Source organism: Lotus japonicus, chromosome 4, assembly GCF_012489685.1.
Source record: "Lotus japonicus ecotype B-129 chromosome 4, LjGifu_v1.2".
Lineage (NCBI taxonomy): Eukaryota > Viridiplantae > Streptophyta > Magnoliopsida > Fabales > Fabaceae > Lotus > Lotus japonicus.
Window position 1 is genome coordinate 34,854,947 of NC_080044.1, and position 21,619 is coordinate 34,876,565.

Consider the following 21,619-nt stretch of genomic DNA (forward strand, 5'->3'; position numbering starts at 1 on the left):
CAATCTCCTCTTTGCCCTCTTCTGCTTCGCTTCTCTCCCTCTGTTTCGACGTCACCACGCCGCACACGGTGCTCAGGGCCACCACCACCAAAGGCTTCGGGATCCTCCGCATCTGCCATGTTTTTTTATTCCTTTTTTCCTCCCTTTACTTCGTCTCCGTCAATCCTGTGTTGCAAAGATTTGTTTCTTTAACCCTAAACCAGTTGCCGGATGAAGAAGGGAATGAAAAGAAAGAAGATGAAAAAGTTATCTGACCTGTCCACAATTTTTTCACCTAACAAAAGGATTGAATTCAAAAAATAGAAGGTTATAGGTTTAGTTTATAATTACAATAAACTTACAGGGTTCATTCATAACTTTAAGAAGTAACAACATTATTAATTAATAAATTCAAATGTAATTTTCCTATTGATACATTTTACTCCTGTATTTAACCCAAAAAAATTTTGCTTGTACCACAGGAAATGCTCTCTTTAGGAGTTAGTGTTGTTTTCAAAATGTTAGGTGATTCTCTAAGGAAATACAAAGGGGTGAAGACGTTATCCAAATTTACCAAAGTTTCCATAAAGAACTAGTGGTAAGATTTTGACCAGCTGGGTTTGTATTTGTGGGACAAGGTAGGTTCTCGGAGCATTGCTTTTGTGCATTTCTCCTGAGTGGGAATGACAGGCAGTATATAGGGCTAATGGAGTCTTACATATATTGATTGATTTCCGCCCTCAAGCGTTTATGTATGTCTGCTGGAGCTTAGTTTACGGATGAGAGCTATGTACGACATTATTTTAGAAACACTTTTGAAAACAATTTTTTTTTACTCACATTGCATGTTTATCAAAACAAAATCGATTAGCATATTTATTTCGGAAAAGGTTACTATTGTAACTCTATAAATCAGGGTGTTACACAAAGTCTCTCAAGAAAAAACTCTGGTGCTAATTATTGTATAAAGAAGAAGAACTTCAATAGATTGAATATCACACAATTTGAATGATACTAAATTTCTTTAAATACAATAAAGAGTTTAATGGATATGCGTTGTCAGTGTAAATGAGTTTTACACTGACATCCAATATTTCTATTCACTAATTAGGTTTTATATGCGTTGTCATATTGTTATTCCAGTTCAGAATGTTTGAAATTCAGAACATGTGGTCAAGAAGATGGACATATATACGAATCAATAAGAGAACTCGATCCTTCTCTCTCGTTTTACTGTACAAAGATCATTTAAATGTGGAGCTACAATTGGAACTTGAAGCAATTGAAAGTCATTATCTGCAATGCAGTCGTGACCTTGTGAAGATAGGGAGGAAGCCAAGAAGATTTAAAAATTAAAGGAGATGGATAATAAGAAAAACGAACAGTTATAAGATGCGTGAGAATGGTTTTGTGATTGCTTATTCAGTTTGGCCTTTTTTCCACATTTTTGTATTCATTTACCCCTTAATTAGTTTCTGTTGCTTGCCTTGAATTTTTCACTTGGTGGGATTTTCTCATTTAGTTTGAGAGGTGTTTTATTTAAACCTGGCATTTAATGGGATATTGTTATATATTTTTTTTTTTGATAAGCAAAGAAATTATATTAAGAGAAGTACAAGGGGTACTTCAACCAAATACAAAAGAGAAAGAAACAGGAAAAAGCGCAAAGAACTTACAACAAAAGAAAACCATGGAAAAGTAGCACAAGAAAACCATGGGATATTGTTATATGTGATAACATCGTAGAATGAGCTAGTTCTTTAATAAAAAATAATAGTAATATTAAAAGGTAAAGTAAGGCCGGTCTTGTTTAGTAGGAAAGGGATCTGATGATGCGACTAGAGAGTTGGGAGAAATGTTTTAAAACTCGGTTCAATCTTTGACTCGGTCAGGATATTTAGTTAATGAGTCGTTAGTTGGACCAGTGTATCATTGATCGGATTGCTTGACTTAGTATGTTACAAAATTCTAAAAATAGTTTAATATATATATATAATTGTGCGAAGTTTCTACACAAGAAGTGCCTTGGCTTAGTGGTAATGTGTTCATTTGTCAACTTGTTGCTCCATTTAGTTGACCACAACAAGTGCCATGGCTTAGTGGTAATTGTTGGAAAATATGTGATAGTTTAAAAGTTTCAAGTCCCACATCAATTGCTTGGTTTAAAAATATAATTTCTTTGCTTATCAAAAAAAAAAAAAATATAACAATATCCCATTAAATGCCAGATTTAAATAAAACACCTCTCAAACAACTCTTGAACTTTCTAAGAGTTTATATATCAAACCTCTCCTATGAATGTTAAAGAGCCTAATAAGAGATGAGTCTCGCGCGCAGGGTAATTGGGCCATGTTGGCCCAACGTAGTGCAAATCCTCTGATTTACCTTGATATTAACGGATTTTATGCCTATAAAATAGAGGCCGAATTTCACTTTGTTGATAATCCTCATCTCTTCTCTTCTCTTCTTTCCCTTCATTAGTTTTTGAGCAATTACAGTATTATTTGGTTTCTCACCAATTCTGTTACCCGACCACGCCGGAGGAAGCTGTATAATCCTGGGGTGGTATTCTGGATATTACGGGATAAAACCTTCAAGGACAGCGAATTGATTTTCGCGACTCAACTTATTTTGTTGCAGGTTCTGTTTCAAGGTTGCTGTTCGACGTTAAATATCCAACAATCTTGAAGGTTTTATACCATGACGAACGCTGATAGTGACCAGAATGGAAGTCTCAACACTGGAGTTGTGCCTGTCTCTGTTCTTGGCGCGGTTCCAATTCATGTCTACTCCTAGCCGTTTCCTAACTTCTCCAAAATTGAGGTGTTTGGAGGCCAGAATTTCCGAAGTGGCAACAAAGGATCTCAACTCTGGACATGCACGGTGTTGCAGATGCCCTCACAAATCTTGAACCAGACTCTTCTGCTACTGAGAAACAGAAACAGAATTAGGCACATGCTAACAAGGTATGTCGTCATACTATTATCAGTACGTTACCTAACAAGCTATTTGATGTTTGAAGTCAATGATTCAGAAATACACGGCTGAAAAGTGTTGGAAGGCGCAACTTCATCATTGACAACCATTGCAACTCGAAAATGATCGAAGACAAAGATATGAGATCTCAAATAAATGAGTACCACATACTCATTGAAGATCTGAAAAGTGAAAACATCAACTTACCTGGTGAGTATGCTGCTGGAGCACAGGTTAACCAGCTGCCAGACTCGTGGAACGATTACAAACAACAGTTGAAGCATAGAGAAAAACAAGCAAGATCAAAGGCCTTGACTTCGCGAGCAAACATGGTACAAAATAAATTTGTCCACAACAGGTACGCAAATAAGAAACCTGGTCAATTTATCCCTAAACCTTCTAGCATCCCTTTCAAAAGGAACACAAGAGACACAAAAAAAAGGAGTTGTTTTGTTTTTGGAAAGCCGGGTCATTTTTCATATCAATGCAGACGCCGCCAGCAAAATGGTAATAGTGGTAATCCTCCTAAACCATATTCAAATCAGGTTAAAGGAGATGATGTTGCAGGAGTGGTTTCACAAGTCAATATGTGTTCACGTACAAACTTTTAGTCAGTAGACCAGTGAAAAAGACTAAGTTTATTGCTCAAGTGAGAAAAAGATGATTTTTAAACCTACAGAAGACCCCCTTTTATAGTGGGTGAGTCTCTAACCCTATCCCTCATTCCTATTACACACTCCACTGACTGAAACAGCTAGGTCACACTGATCGGGGTGGACTCATTGACTCTCTTGTTGGTCATGTTGTGATTGCGAGTCTTCTGTGCGGTGATGGTGAATCTTCCGTGCTGTGATTGTGAGTCTTCAGTGATTGAGGGAGACTTGACCATAGCGTTGACTCTGTCGTGATTCGCGGATGGGTAAGTAACCGATCTGGTCAAAGCATCATGTCTATGTTGGCTCTAGAGTATTTCCTGATGGATGGGCCTCTTGGAGTAACCTAACTGACTAGATGTCAATGTCATGTCCACGTGGCCCAAGTCTTAAGATGGCTCAGATGTGTCCCTTGGAGTGGTCTGTCAAGCCTAGTAATGGTGTCTCATCCGGTCCAAATCGCGGAGCGGTCCACAGCCCCCCAAGGCTTGTGGCTTGAAAAGACACAAAAGTCGTAGACAAATTTGTCCACACGCAAACGGATGTGTCTTGCATGGAATTTGCCTTCATAGTCGGTTGTCTCACAATTCACTCTTCCCCGTTGAAGTACTTTACAGATGTCTCACCGTTCACCCTTCCCTGGTGAAGTGTTTTACATCCGTCTCACTGTTCACCCTTCCCGTTAAAGTGTTTTACGGATGTCTCACCGTTCAGCCTTCTCTGTTGAAGCGTTTTACACTGTCTCACCATTCAATCTCCCCTAATTTATAAAAACTTAGAAAAACAATAAAAGGCTAGCTCCATGTGTGGTTAAAAATAATTGGAGCCTTGAGTCTTTTACTTATATTGACTTGGCATGATTGCGGAAGGATCCCCTACTACTGAGTTGACTCTTGAATAATTGCAGTAGGATGGGTCTCCTAAAGTAACCTGACCAGAGTCAATGGGAGGATAGAGCTCGCTTGGGTAAGGACCAAGCAGCAGGCCTCGACATCCGACTAGAGTCGGAGGAGAGATTGAGCTCACTACAGATGAAACCAAGTGGCAAGACGCCATGGCTGACCGTTGTCAGTAAAAAGACAGAGCTCGCTTGGATTGAATCCCAGCGGCAAGGTTCGACGCTTGACCGAAGTCAGCGGAGATGGAGCTCACTTGGCTTTGAACCAAGTGGCATGGCTCAACGACCGACCGGAGTCAGCGGGGATAGAGCTCACTATGTTTTGAACCAAGTGGCATGGCTCAACGACCGACCAAAGTCAGCAGAGATAGAGCTCACTTGGATTAGAACCAAGTGGCAAGGCTAGTCCTTATGCATTTGAGATTTTTCATAATATGGGCCTCATAAAAAAACTTCCCCCAATAGTGGGAGAAAAAAGAACATTCTCTACTTCATTCAACAGGAAACAAACATCAAATACAGATAAGCTGAAACAACAAAAGCTCAGGACGTTTTAAAGTCTAGAGCACTATATGTAGTAGACCTAAAAGTTGTTGGTATTCAAGAGCGGGATATAGCAAAACCTGCTTGTGTAGGTTAGCACAACTGTCGGTGTCACGACTGGAGCTCCTCCGTCTGAATTTGGCAACGAGGAGCCTTCAACGGAGTGAACGCTTAGACCTTCTGTCTTATCCAGACATTGCTTCTCACGACGTTGATGTGTCGGCCCGGACTAGTCTGGGCTCGACCCTGGGCATCTTGGCGAAGGTTCCCTCGCTCAGTGGGCGGATCCGCCCGCTTGGTGTGGGTGACAGGGTGGCGAGCTCTTTCCTCCTCGTCTCGGGATGCTTTCAGACGGTTGCTCTCCTCTTTGATGATGAACGGAGCTGCCCGTATGCGAATTTCTTCCAACGATTGTGCGTGACAGATGGACAGGTGCCCATTGAAAGGACATGCAGACAAACCATTTTCAAACGCCTCGGCACAAATTGTCGGAACTTTGTTTCTAGCCTGCATGAAAACATTAGTGAACCTAAATAGGTAGTCCTTCAATGTCTCACCTGCTTTCTTTCGGATGTTGAACAAGCTTGCAGAGGTGACATGGTTGGCTTGCTTCGCAGAAAATTGAGACAAGAAGCGTTGTGAGAAGTCGCTGAAGGTAACGATCGACTGGTCCGGAAGGCTTGCAAACCATGTCAGAGCCGCCATTTTTAGGGTTCCTGGGAACATCTTACATTTTAACGGTTCCGTTGCGCCGTTGATCAAAATTTTGGTATTGAAAACGAACAGATGTTCACGGGGATCGGTAGTCCCATCATAAGAGTCAAGGACTAAATTCCTTAAGTTTTCCGGTATTATGACTACCACGAGGGCTTCTGAGAACTGCTGGAATTCGATGACCGACTCAGCTTGAACAATCGTTGCCTTTGATCCCTAGTTAGATCTGCAACTTGTGCCTGCAACACTTCGTTCTGTAGGCAGAGCTCTTCCAATTCGACGATCTGGGCTTGCATCGTCTGGCTCTGCTGCTGCATCTGGGCCATCAGGCAATCATGGCCTCCTCCGTTTGTGGAGTTGGGGGAGTCGGGCCATTAGAGCCGGTGGCGGTGGATCTGGTGTCTACCATTATCCTTCAACGTTGGTAGTAAGACAAGTACTCCTTGAGGACTCGGGAAGAGTTTTACCGAGGCCCCACGGTGGGCGCCAATGTTCACGTACGAACTTTTAGTAAGTAGACCAGTGAAAAAGACTAAGTTTATTGCTCAAGTGAGAAAAAGATGATTTTTAAACCTACATAAGACCACCTTTTATAGTGGGTGAGTCTCTAACCCTTGCCCTCATTCCTATTACACAATCCACTGACAGAAACGGCTAGGTCACACTGATTGGGGTGGGCTCATTGACTCTCTTGTTGGCCATGTTGTGATTGCGAGTCTTCCGTGCTGTGACGGTGAGTCTTTCGTGTTGTGATTGAGTCTTCCGTGATTGAGGGAGACTTGACCGTAGCGTTGACTCTGTCGTGATTCGCGGATGGGTGAGTCACCGATTTGGTCAAAGAATCATGTTTGTGTTTGCTCTAGAGTATTTCCGGATGGATAGGCCTCTTGGAGTAACCTGACTGGCTCGATGTCAATGCCATGTCCACGCGGCCCAAGTCTTAAGACGGTTCGGATGTGTCCCTTGGAGTGGTCTGTCCAGCCTAGTTATGGTGTCTCGTCTGGTCCAAATCGCGGAGCGGTCCAATATGGTTTCCGATGTAAAGATCTGGTTGGTAGACTCTGGTGCTACCAAACACATCTATGGAGACAGGGATGCATTTTCCTCCTACTCTCCTGTAGAGGAAGGAGAAGAACTGGTATATATGGGCGACTCCCGGACCTCTCGAGTTCATTGGAAAGGGACTGTTCGTCTCAAGCTCACATCCGGAAAGACCCTTGCTTTATTGAGTGTTCTTCATGTTCCCGGGATCAGATCAAATCTGATTTCTGTTGGTCGCTTGATGAAGGCTGGTGTGAAGATTTCTCTTGAATCAGATAAAATTGTAATGACCGAAGATAATGTATTCATAGGGAAGGGATATTATGACCAAGGTCTCTTTGTACTGAATGTTTCTGAAATAATGAATGATGCACCTTCTTCTACTTACTTGATTGACTCTGTTGATGTGTGACATGCTAGACTAGGTCATGTGAATTTTTCTTATCTCCAGAAAATGCCTAACTTAGGCTTAATTGATGGCTCATATAAACCCTGTGATAAATGTGAAATTTGTGTTGAAACTAAATTGACTAAAAAATCTTGCCCTTTTGTTTTTGAACGTGAAACTGAACTTCTTGGATGTATTCATACAGATCTAGGTGATTTGAAACATACTGAAACCAGTAGAGGCGGTAAAAGATATTATATTACCTTCATAGATGATTTTCTAGATATACCAAAGTTTATCTCATTAGAAATAAAGATGAAGCCTTTGACATGTTTCTTTCTAATAAAGCTGAAGTAGAAAATCAATTGGATAGTGGACCACGTTGCGATTTGGACCGGACGAGACACCAGTACTAGGCCAGATAGACCAGTCTACGGGACACATCCGAGCCGTCTTAAGACTTGGGCCGCGTGCACATAGCATTGACAACAAGTCGGTCTGGTTACTCCAAGAGGCCCATCCATCCAAAATACTCTGGGGCCAACACAAGCATGATGCTTTGACCAGATCGGTGACTCACCCATCCGCGAATCACGGCAGAGTCAAAGCTACGGTCAGGTTCCCCTCAATCATGGAAGACTCGCAATCACATCAAGGTAGACTCACAATCAGAGTATGGAAGACTCACAATCACAACACGGAAGACTCGCAATCACAGCATGGCCGATGGGAAAGTCAAGAAGTCCACCCTGATTAGTGCGACCTTGTAATTTTAGTCAATGGACTATGTAATAGGAATGAGAGCTAGGGTTAGAGACTCACCCACTCAAGATCATCTTTTTCTTACTTGAGCAATATACTTAGTCTTTTTCACCGGTCTACTCACTGAAAGTTCATTCGTGAACATTGGCGCCTGGTAAAACATTCCGACCTCCACAAGAGTTCATCATTCGTGCTTTACCACATCCGACCTGTTGTCCGTCGCTACGGAGGGAGCTGTCTAATACGCTGACCCGTCCATTGCCACAAGTTTGAATCGAAATGCTATCCGTAAATCCAGTGGAAGGATGTGCAAATACTATGTAAGTATAACATCAAACTTCTTACCATCAAAATATTTACTTTGTTTTGTAGAAAGACTTTCGTCGACAAGTTGATTCAGATGCATCCGGAGTAAGACAGTCAACCATGGAAGCAAGACAACCGACCATCGACGGAGACAGCCGGCACAACGTTGTCCTCGCCTATCCTTTCCGTGCGCCAACTTAGAAGCACCCAAAGAAAGAGAAAACTGACCATGAGAGCAGGACGACCGAGCATACACAAGGGGAGAGAGAACCGATTGTGGTGGAGTTAGCTGACTGTTGAAGCACGTGAATTAGGAGAAAGAAGACTAACCAGGACTGGATCTCTTCGCGACTTGGACCGGGCGGACGCGGTACCTTTCCTAGGTCGGTCGGGTTGATCCAGAGACCCATCCATCCACAATCGCTCAAGAGGAATTTTGTCTTGTCCAGACGTTATTCCTTACGCTATTGGGAATCCGGAAGCAGGTAACTCGTTTACTGCCGAATTTGTTCAAATTTATTTTTCCTACTAATTCTAAGAAAAGTGCAGACAAGTAATCCACGTGGCGCGAGTTTCATAGTACCTCCAGTCATGACACCGGCAGTCGTGCTAACATACACAGTCAGGTCATGTTATACCCCTCTCTTGAAATGCCAACAACCCGAAGTTCAACTACAGCAAGTGTTCCATGCTTTAAAACGATCTAAGATTTTGTTGTTTCAGTGTGTTTTGTATTTGACGTTTGAATATTGTTGAATAAAAGTAGAGATTGCTTTTTCCTCTCCTACTAAGGGGGAGTTTTTTATGAGACCTATATTATGAAAAATCTCAAACTCAGAAGAACTAGCCTTGCCACTCGGTCCAAAACCATGTGAGCTCTATATCTCCGTTGACTTCGGTCAAACGTTGAGCTTGCCACTTGGTTCAAAACCATGTGAGCTCCATATCTCCGTTGACTTCGGTCAAACGTCGAGCTTGCCACTTGGTTCAAAACCAAGTGAGCTCCATCTCCGCTGACTCCGGTCGGTCGTTGAGCCATGTCACTTGATTCAAAACCAAGTGAGCTCTATCTCCGCTGACTCCGGTCGGTCGTTTAGCCTTGCCACTTGGTTCAAAACCAAGTGAGCTCCATCTCCGCTGACTCCGGTCAGGCGTCGAACCTTGTCGCTGGGATTCAATCCAAGCGAGCTCTATCTTTCTGCTGACACCGGTCAGCCATGGCGTCTTGCCACTTGGTTTCATCCCAAGTGAGCTCAATCTCTCCTCCGACTCTGGTCGGATGTCAAGGCCTGTCGCTTGGTCCCTACCCAAGCGAGCTCTATCCTCCCATTGACTCCGGTCAGTTTACTTAAGGACACCCATCCTACTGCAATTATTCAAGAGTCAACTCAATAGTAGGGGATCCTTCCGCAATCACGCCAAGTCAATATAAGTAAAAGACTCAAGGCTCTAATTATTTTTAACCACACATGGAGCTAGCCTTTTATTGTTTTTCTAAGTGTTGATAAATCAGAGAAGATTGAATGGTGAGACAGTCGTAAAACACTTCAACATGGAAGGGTTAACGGTGAGACAGTCGTACATCACTTCAACAGGGAAGAGTGAATTGTGAGACAACTGACTATAAAGGAAAATTCCATGCAAGGGACATCCGTTTGAGTGTGGAAAAATTTGTCTAGGGCTTTGTGTCTTTTCAAACCACAAGCCTTGGGAGGTTGTGGACCGCTCCGCAATTTGGACCGGACGAGACACCATTTCTAGGCCAAACAAACCAGTCTAGGGGACACATCAGAGCCGTCTCAAGACTTGGGCCGCGTGGACATATAATTGACACCGAGCCGGTCTGGTTACTCCAAGAGGCCCATCCATCCAAAATACTCTAGTGCCAACACAGGCATGATGCTTTGACCAGATCGGTGACTCACGCATCCGCGAATCACGGTAGAGTCAAAGCTACGGTCAGGTCCCCCTCAATCACGGAAGACTCGCAATCACATCACGAAAGACTCGCAATCACCGTACGGAAGACTCACAATCACAACACGGAAGATTCGCAATCACAACATGACCGATGGGAAAGTAAAGAAGCCCACCCTGATTAGTGCGACCTAGCCATTTTAGTCAATGGACTATGTAATAGGAATGAGAGCTAGGGTTAGAGACTCACCCACAATAAAAAGTGGTCTTCTGTATGTATCAAGATCATCTTTTTCTCACTTGAGCAATATACCTAGTCTTTTTCACCGGTCTACTGACTAAAAGTTCATTCATGAACAGATAGAAAGATTAAGAGAGTTAGATCTGATAGAGGAGGTGAGTATACAATCTTTAATGATTTTTGCAAAAAGGAAGGTATCATACATGAAGTAACTCCCCCTTATTCTCCTGAATCAAATGGTGTTGCTGAACGGAAAAATATGACTTTGAAAAATATGATGAATTATTTGGTTGTTAGCTCTTCTGCACCTGATAATTTGTGGGGTGAAGCTTTGTTGAGTGCATGCTTTCTTCTGAATAGGATTCCCCATAAGAAAACTGGTAAGACAGCCTATGAACTTTGGAAAGGCTATAAACCCAATCTGAAATATTTGAAAGTTTGGGGGTGTCTTGCTAAGGTCATGTTTCCGGATCCTAAGAAAAGAAAAATCGGTTCTAAAACTTCGGATTACATGTTTATTGGTTATGCTGAACATAGTGCTGCATATAGATTTCTTGTTTTAAAGAGTGATGTACATGATTTTGATACAATTTTGGAAACCAAGAATGCTGAATTTTTTGAACATGAGTTTCCTTTGAAATCTAAATATGGCTCTTATTCTCATTCTGAATTGATTAATATTGATGATTCTATTCATGTACCTTTTCAAAATTCTTACAATTACTCTGCAGATAATAAGCATGAACATGAAGAGGAAGATTTTAGAAGGAGTTAGAGACAAAGGAAACCAACCTCATTTGGAAATGATTTTTATGTTTATTTAACTCATAATGATTCTTTAACTTATTTTGATGCCATTTCATCTTCTGATTCACGTTTTTGGAAAGAAGCTATTAAAACTGAACTTGATTCTATCATGAAAAATAATATTTGGGCTTTAGTTGATTTGCCTACGGGAGCAAAACCAATTGGATGCAAATGGATCTTTAAAAGAAAATATCATCCTGATGGCCCTATTGATAAATATAAAGCTAGATTGGTTGCAAAAGGTTTTACACAAAAATAAAATATTGATTATTTTGATACATTTGCTCCTGTTGCAAGAATTTCTTCTATCCGTGTTTTAATTGCTTTAGCTTCTGTCTACAAACTTGTGATTCATCAAATGGACGTGAAGACAACATTTTTGAATGGTGATCTCGAAGAAGAAATTTTTATGACCCATCCTGAAGGATGTGAAGTTAAGGGTCAAGAAAATAAGGTTTTCAAGCTCCTTAAATCCTTGAATGTATTAAAGCAGACTCCTAAACAATGACATGAGAAATTTGACCAGACTTTACTTGGTGATGGTTTTTACTCATTTGATGTTGATAAATGTGTTTATGCTAAAACTGTGGATGGTGAATGTGTCATTATTTCTCTATATGTAAACGATATCCTTATTTTTGGTACTTGCATTGATATTGTAATTAAGACAAAAAAATTCCTCTCATCGAAATTTGAGAAGAAGGAAATGGGAGAAGCAAGTGTTATATTGGGCGTTAAAATCATAAGGAAGGGAGATAGTATCACACTATCCCAAGAACACTATCTGGAAAAACTTCTTAGGAAGTTTGGTTATTATGATGTTAAACCTGTGAGCACCCCTTATGATTCCAACACTCAACTGAAGAAAAATAAAGGAGGCCTTGTTTCTCAATCTGAATATGCTCAAATTATTGGGAGCTTACTACATATGATTAACTTTTCTTGACCAAATATAGCGTACGTTGGTAGCAGATTGAGCAGGTATACTCATAGCCCCAATAAGGATCACTGGGAAGCACTTGTTAGAGTAATGAAATACTTGAGAGGTACCATGGACTATGATATCAAATATAGTGGATTTCCCGCTATACTTGAATGATACAATGATGCTAATTGCATCTCGAATTCAGACGAGACGAAATCCACTAGTGGTTATATATTTACACATGGTGGTGGTGCGGTTGCTGGAAATCAGCTAAGCAATCTATTATTGCTAGATCCACTATGGAATCAGAGTTTGTAGCCCTGGAATCAGCTGGTAGTGAAGTTGAGTGGTTGGAAATTTTATTAGTTAATATTCCTTTGGGAATGAAACTCACACCATCAGTGTCGATGCACTGTGATAACCAACCTGCAATTGTTATTGCTAAGAACAAAACATATAGATGTAAGAATCGACATGTTCGTTTGAAACACAATGTGGTAAAGCAGTTGTTGAAAGATGGAGTTATCTCCATAGATTATATAAAATCATAGGTAAATTTGGCCAATCCTCTGACTAAACTCTTGGGTAGAAAATTAATCATTGATACATCGAGGGGAATGAGACTTGAGCTAATTGGAATCAGTGAATAATGGTAACCCAACCTTTGTGATTGGAGTTCCCATGAAGAAGGTTCATATGTGAAGAACAAGTAATTCATATTGATCTGGCAGCACTAAATATCTTATTGTATAGTCCATTCATAGGGTGTAAGTGTTGTGCTGCATTCAGAGAGGATAAGCTCTTAAGCTTTTAATGATTTCCATAGCCCTTATGGGTGCTATATGAAGTGCGGCATACACTTGATGGAATCACCTATATGAGTGTCAAGTGGAGCCGCTTGCATGAGACTTGGCTAATCTCTAGAGCACTCAAAGAATACCAGGCACGCGCATGATCGTTTAGCGAACCACAACGATAACAGTGAAAAAATGTGGGGGTCTGATGATTAGTAAGACCTCTAACACACACTAAAGCGTCTTGGTTCATTGAGATTGCTCCACCAATTCACTTGTGTGTTAAGTCTTATTGGGCTAGGTCTAGTTCATAGGTCAAAAGGCACAAGATTCGAAAAGTTGCACTCTCGTTGATTGCTCATGAAACCTCTCCTTAACCCTACCTTGAAACTTTTGAAATATGTGGGGGATTGTTGGAAAATATGTGATATTTCAAAAGTTCAAAGTTCCACTTTGCTTGTGCCTTGAACTTTCTAAGAGTTTATATACCAAACATCTCCTAAGAATGTTAAAGAGCCTAATAAGAGATGGGCCTTGCGCGTATGAGAATTGGGCCGCGTTGGCCCAACGTAGTGCAAATCTTTCGATTTGCCCCCCTGCGTACATGGGTCGGGCTTCCTTTTTGCTGAAACTTTCTTTTATTTCTGGACCTTATCTGGAAATCCCTTATTTTCACATGTGCACCGTCCATTCCCTTCAAATACCCATGTGCACCGTCCACTCCGTTAAAACCTTGAAATTTTCGTTTTTGGTTTACTGTGCTTGTGCCTTGAAAATACAGTACCTCAATTTTCTTCACCCAAAATTAATGTGCAGTTTACCTTGATACTAACGGATTTTATGCCTATAAATAGAGGATTTCACTTTGTTGATAATCCTCATCTCTTCTCTTCTCTTCTTTCCCTTCCTTAGTTTCTGAGCAATTACATTATTTGGTTTCTCAACAGTTCTGTTACCCAACCACGCCGGAGGAAGCTGTTTAATCCAGGGGAGGTATTCTGGATATTCCAGAATAAAATTTCAAGGATATCGAATTAATTTTCGCGACTCAGCTTATTTTGTTGCAGGTTTTGTTCGTGGTTTTGTTGCTATTTCAAGGTTGTTGTTCGGCATCAAATATCCATCAGTAATGTGTTCATTTTTCAACCCGTTGCTCCATTTAGTTGACGAGTTTGGATCGGAGTAGGATGAGATGTCAATAGTCACGGAACAAAAAGAAGGGAATAGAGCCGTAACAATTTTTTTTTTGTTTTTACAGTAAAAGAAGTAAAAATAAATTAGCTAGGGTGACCATGGCTTAGTGGGTCACCCCTTTCCCTCCACCCCTAATTTTATAGAAGAGGAAAGCAGTTAGCTACAGAATATGTAAGGAACTTAACACCTACATTATTAATTGATACATAAGCAACAAACTACACTTGGGCCCCGTTTCAAAGAATTTATTCGAGCTTATCTAATAGCATAAGCTTTTATGTCAGTGTTTGAGAGAGCTTATGTAAACAGCTTATGACCTACCATAAGCCGTTTTGAGCTTATTTTCATAAGCTACTCAGGATAGCTTATGAAAAAGAGTTTATGCTTATATATAGCTTATTTTCGATTTATTTCAATAAAAATTATTAAATAGCCTATGAATAAGCGCCTTATGACCATAAGCGCTTAATTAAACTGTGTTTCCAAACGGGGCCTAAGTAGCTAACTTCTAATTGATCACTAACTGAAATATAAATGTTAATACTGGGCTAATTAAACAAAAGCACAAAGATTCAAAATAGTAATGTATTATTGATAACTTAAAAAAAAAAGTATTATTGATACATATTATATATTCTAATTAATAATAAGTTCCATACCTTGTCTATTTCAACATCAAACAATTGATTCACGCCATTAGCTTAAATATCCATGAACACGTAAGCCACGTTTGCCTGAAAAGGAAACTCAACAAATATTAATGAAATTGAGGCTAGGGAAGGTTGCAATTTGCTATTTAAAGAGGAATAACGTATTTAGATTCTCACCTTCAATAGACTTATAAAAAATAATGGAGATAGATCTGATAATTTCTCGACTGCAGTGAGACATGCAGAAACTGTGCACATTGTCTAGCAAGCATAGATAAAGTCAGCTCTTTATGACATGCAAAATACTACTATAATCCAAAAAGTGATTCTTATATATATAAAACCCGTGCGTTGCACGAGTTTATTTACAATATTTTTTTAACATTACTTAAATGTTATTACAGAATAAATAAAAAAAAATTATTTTTAATGATAAAAAATAATTGTGTTAAGACATTTTAAAAAATTGTATCAGACCAAAAAAAAATATTTTTAGCAAACATTTTTTGGGACATAATTTCCCAAACAGGTTTACACATTTTTTTTTTTTTTTGCAACAAAAGATGATTATAATATAGAAAGAAGAAAGACCGGAAACAACTCTTCCAGCTGTGGTACAGAGAAAAGAAAATGACAAAACCAAAATAAAGACAAAGAAAAAGAAAACTAAGCTAGGTTTACACATGTTAAAATTGAGAAAAATAAAGTAATATCATCTTTTTCAACTATAATAAGATATAAAATAAATATATTAAGTATTATGTACTAAATTTATTTTTGTTCAACTCTGGTCATAACTTATCTATTAACCTTGCTCAAAATCGTTTTGACTAATATATAATAAGATTATAAAATTATATTGAGATTTTTTCGTCAAATAAAACTCACATACATTATAGTTAATAGTAAATGCCTTATAGTGTCATTTTTAAATTTATTTTTTTATCTAAATTATTTATGGCTAACATTATTCTGTCATTAATCAACTTTAATTTTATTTATTTTTTTCTAATGCAAAATTCAAGTCAATATATATGTTTATGCATATTATTATTCAATTTAGGTAGTTGATTTACTTTTGACAATACAATTTCTTTCAGTTTTTTATTTTATTATTTAATATATTAATTACAAAGAAATTTGTTATTGCTCCTTTATTTGAATGCAAAGGTAGGAAGATTTACTTCTTAATATATTTAATTAAATTTTTTATAATAATTAAATTAAAACATAAATGACAATGACTAATATATATTTTTAAAATATTTTTGTATCTAATTAAATATTTTATTAAATAATTATATTAACACGTATTAACTTTCCTACCTCAAATAAAAAAGTAGTTTTTGTTTCATTTTTTTCGCTCCTTTTTAGAGAACTAAAGTGTTATGTTTTAGGAGTCTTTTGTCATGTTCTATTCTACCTTATACAACAAACATGAATATTAGTTCGTAGTTGAATAAATAATTGATCTAAAAATTTTGTTGATAAGTTTTTAGTTTAGTTTAATGTATATAATACAAATATTTTTGTTTTGTTTTTTGGTCTATTTATAACAAAATTTCAATTGAGTTATACATTTTAGTAGGTAGTTGAATAGCTAATGACTTAGACAAATTTATTCATTTTTAATATTTTAATTTAATTTATTTAGTAAAAAGGAAAATGTTAATACAAAGGTTTAAACTAACTTTTACATTTTAGTAGGTAGTGTAAAAAATAGTAATAAGTTTTACTTGCTATTTTTTAAAAATTCCTCAACTTATAATGAATAATTATTATAAAATTAATTTTAATATACAACAAATTAGAAAGTTTTACAATTAAAAAGAAGTATAAAAAGTACTATTAACTATCTAATATTATTTTTTAGGAAGCAGAAATAAACAGATTTAGGAAGTAGAAATAAACCTAATATTTTAATTAGTAAAGTTAGTCAATTTCAGTTATTATTATTACTTAAAATTTCCCTCATGTAGTAATTAATAATTAAAACTTAAATATTATTAATATTTAATTTAAAATATGAGGAATTGAAAAGTTGAACAATCACTAATTAATAATTAATAATAAGTGCATGTATATTGAAAGTTGAATATAAATTTGTTTAACTTTCATTCTTTAATGCATTTAATTCTTATAGCTCAAGTGAGCTTTACATATATATATAGATAGATATATCTTTAACCCGTGCAAGTGAGCTTTACATTATTTCTCTTATCCTATTTGGTGGAGACACTGGAAGAGAGCTAGACTGATTTTTTAATAGAACAGTTTTAACTTTTTTTTTAATGGCTTTCAAGTAATTTGTGAATTCATAGTTTTGTGGTCAATTGATAAATAATTAGGATTTTTATTTTGTTGTTAAGCTTTAATTGATTTTATGTTGAGCTTTGATTTAATTTGCAACTGAACTTGATTTTTTTTACCTTACTTTTCAAGATACTAGAGTATTTTTAATCTTCTCTAATGACATTGGTGTGTTACTTTTTTTTGTTCATCAGAATGTCTCTTTGTATCATTTTATTTAATTTTAATGTTTTTCGGCACTCTTAAGTACTCTATTTGATAAGGATAATGATGGTGGTTATATATGGTCGGGTGGTGTTAAAATTTTAGAATAGAACCTCCAATTTGCACTTTCCTGCTCACTCTTATTTGTTAACTACTTTATGTCTTACTTGAAATTGATTGCTTATAGTTATAAGGAATGTGTTATATACAGTGGGTTGGTGTTAAATATTGAGAATAAGAAATAATACCCGTGCGTTGCACGGGTTGATTTACAATATGCTTAAAATTATATATAGTTTTTATAGTTTTAATAAATATATAAATATTAAAATATTTTTAATTATAAAATAGAATAAATTAAATAATAATGGAGGTGAGACATTTCATTGAAATAGAATTAGGGTTCGCTAGAACTAAATAATTAATATTACTCAAATTTAATAATTGATATTTTTTTAAAGAAAACTTTATTGAAACGCAATAAAAATGGGAACAACCTTCTCATTTAGGTAATTACATTGGATCACAATATACTCATATTTGTTGTTTCCTACTACACCCTTGGTTTGCCAAAAAGTTTGCCACAATGTTTCTCCTTCGCAAGACACGCACCACACTAACACACTGAATTATAGACATTAAATGATCTATATGATTAAACACATGTTCCCATTTCATGACCTCCTATCTCCCCTAGATACTTACTCAACCACTAAGGAGGAATCACTCTAAACCACCACATTTGAAAATTTAATATGCTGGCAAAATAATAAAGCATGTAACACTACTTGAACCTCTGTCTCTAAAGCACCCAGCATCTCAGTTCCTTTTGCAAAGTAACCTAACACCTTCCCTCCATGATCGCTCAAAACTCTGCCAATATCACTCACCCCAAGGTTCCCTTTCAACGCCCCATCCATATTAAACTTCAAAACGGTGGCTAGCGTTGGCTCTCAATACACTATTTGTGGCATCTTTTGTGTTAATGACATATTTATTTTTAATACGTTACAATAAAGTGATTTTAACTTTTAAAATTATAATAAGAAATGATTTTATTGGTGTAAAGAATTATTTATTAAATTTAAATTTATTCAACTTTTGTCATAGTTATTTTATTTTAATATTCTTTCTCAAGTCATTTCTACTAATATATAATAGATAAAAAATTATATTTAAAGAATGTTTTCATCCAACACATATTATATTTAATAAATACCTATAGAGCGATACTTTTAATTTAAAGACTATTTTGTCTTAATTATTTTTTAATAAATATTATATTAATTAATATAAAATCTCAATCTTGTTTATATATAAAAATATTACTTAATTTTATTTTAATTTTCTCTGCTCCAACTTATGGTTGATAATTAATATTCTAATTTTTTTCAATTGATATTGAATAAATTATTTCTTGTATAAGTAACTAAAAATTTATAATTAATAGTTAATACAGTTAATACAAACAGGATTTTTTATTATTTAATGTATATAATACTTTATTATTTAATATATAGTACTTCCAAATGATTTAATGTAGTTTTTTTATTGATGATTTTTTTCCTGAAATAAATAAATAAACTCTTATATTTAATGTAGTTTTTTGTTGTATGAGTAAAGTAAAAAATAAATTCAAAATTTAGTTTATAGTTTTATTATTTAATGTAGGTAGCTAAATTGTCTCTAGTTAATTTCTTTCAGTTTTCCATCTTTATATTTAATTTATTTAATAAATTTTTTTTTGTTAATACATAATTTAAAACAAAGGTTATGTTAGTAGTTTCGGCAAATTAAAAACCCAAAGAGTACCTTACGTTTGGATGCAAGATATGAAGATAAATGAAAAAAGGTATACATGTAGCACCCAAATATCTCATAATTCATCAAGGTTTTGTGCATTTTTCAAAAGTTATATAAATATTGGCATGTGTAAAGTCAAAAAAATAAAAAGATTGGCATGTTTCAAAAGTTACATTATATTGAAAATAATAGAAATTTAATTTGTTCAACTTCATTATTTAATGCATTTAATATTTTATAGCTCAAGTGAGCTTTACATATATATATAGATATTAAATTAAATATTAACTATAACAATTGAGCATTATTTTCAAGGAAATTCATAGAATAACTTACTCGGATAGCAATCAGGTGCGGATAGCAAAACTTGTACATAACAGCCAAGAATTTTTTCACAGGATGCAAATTGATTTTGGGATCATCAGAAGCATGAGGATCAGATTCAGATTTAAAAGATGACCCGGAGGTTGCTTTGACTATATATTTTCTATTGTCTTCTTGGTATGCAGACCCTCCTTCAATAATATTGTTCAAACATGGCCGTCGTAACCTCAAAAGATTGTATTCATCATTTAGAGTTTTCCTCTTATGTTGTAAAGCTTTTGGTACATAAGAACCTAGAATGTGAGTGTCAATTGTTGGATTAGCGACCAAGCAGAATCAAAAATATATAGCAAAAGATAAATAATATATAGAAAAAGTTAAAGGAAAATAGATCGAGATGCGTGAGACATACTTGCATAGTTAATATTATTCTTAGCGCGAGGTTTATCCGCCAGAAATTTCCACCTTGAAATACCAAATTAAAAGTATATTACACGGAAAATATATAGACGAAATTTGAAATTGAAGAAGAAATTAAAGTACTGATGGGGTGAAATTAATACCAGTGTTGATTGAAGATGCTTTAGCAAAAGAACCAACGAGATCTGACTCCATCTACACAGAACCCACCAACAGCAACAGCGTCATGCAGTGCAAGGATATACAGTCTGGTGCTGTGTTGCACGGGTACGGGTACGGTACCCGGTACGGGTACGGTACCCGGTACGGGTACGGTATTGGGTACGCGGTACGCGATTTTTGAAAAAATAGGGGTACGGGTACGTTAGATATATGTATATTTTTTTAAATATAATATATAATGAAATATACATATTATTTAAATATAAATAAATTATGCAAAAAAGAATAGATAAATATTTAACACGGCTTACAGCCATTGCCAAATTATTGCCAAAATGCATACAAAATATAGAAAACGGTGAGCAAGGATTTCAAAACACATCTAATGAGAACAGAGCAGAGTTATCAACCCATGGAGAGCAGGGAAAAAGTATAAATAAGAACATAAAAATGATGTGGAGGAGCGGCGGTTTATCTCGGGGTCTCTGCGGTGAGACCTAGAGGAGCGGTGGCCAGCGGTGAGAGCACGGAGGAGGGGAGCACGGCGTGGGTGGGTATTGGGTTTCCTACTTTCCTTCTTCTCTGTTTCTTCTGTAAAGGAACCCTACCCCCCTCTGTTTTCACGCGTTTATTCATTGCTCTTTTTTTTTTTTTTTAATGGCCAAAATGATGTCGTTTTGGCCGGAACTTTTTTTTTTTTTTTGTAACGGGTACGTGAGGGTACGTACTGTATGCGTACCCGACGCGTATTCGTACCGGGTACGTACCCGGTACGGGTACGCGGCCCAAATCCACGTACCCATGCATCAGAGGTCTGGTGTGCAGTGATCTTATTAAAGGCTGATAATTTAATTTATAGACTAAATTTTGCTTCAAGTCTTTTATTTAATATTTTTGAAAGTTTGCTTCAAGACAGTTCAAGTCATAACAATTATATTAGACTATTAGTTTAAAATATGCTAATCCGCCATTTATATAGCTAGCGTACGTTGACTGCTAATTTGTTTCCATTGCATATTGGTCTTGATGTTCCATGATTACTACTTGTTGGAGGGACCTGCATAGTTATCAGATTTGCTGCGAGGAAGGATCTTGGCTTGCTTTACATTTTATTTGTGAAGGAATTTGATGCAAAGATGGCTGATGCAATGGAAAAGGATTAAGGTTGCTGCTGTCACTTGGCCGTTGCAATAGTTTGGTGGCTTATATGGGGGTAGTGGGAATTTTATTACTTTAATTTTGTACTTGTAAGTATAGTACTCCGTGGAGAATACCTCTTGATTATAGTAATTATGTACTATTTTTCCTTAACCAGGTTTTTTCAATGGAGTTTTTCCTGGTAAGGTTTTAATGAGACATGATTTCTATAGTCTTTTCTCCTATGAGGTGGTGGGTGGTGGGTTTTTCTCAGGGGGAGCTTAGCTCAGAATCAAGCTCAAGACTTGGATTCAGAAAGAGCTAAATAAACTATACATATCAGGATAAGTTTAACTCTAATGTCTTAAACTCATGAGTGTATTCAGTTTATTGTTTAAGAATTGTTTATCAAAATACATGGTTTTGTCATCATCAAAAAGGGGGAGGGAGATTGTAAGACCAAGATTTGGT

General features: G+C 36.7%; 1 pseudogene; it reads right to left on the bottom strand.

Moving 5' to 3' along the window:
- LOC130712664 (glycinol 4-dimethylallyltransferase-like) overlaps nt 1-20,077 on the bottom strand; it is a 41,714-nt pseudogene extending 21,637 nt beyond the window's left edge.
- Nucleotides 20,078-21,619: the final 1,542 nt, after the last annotated feature.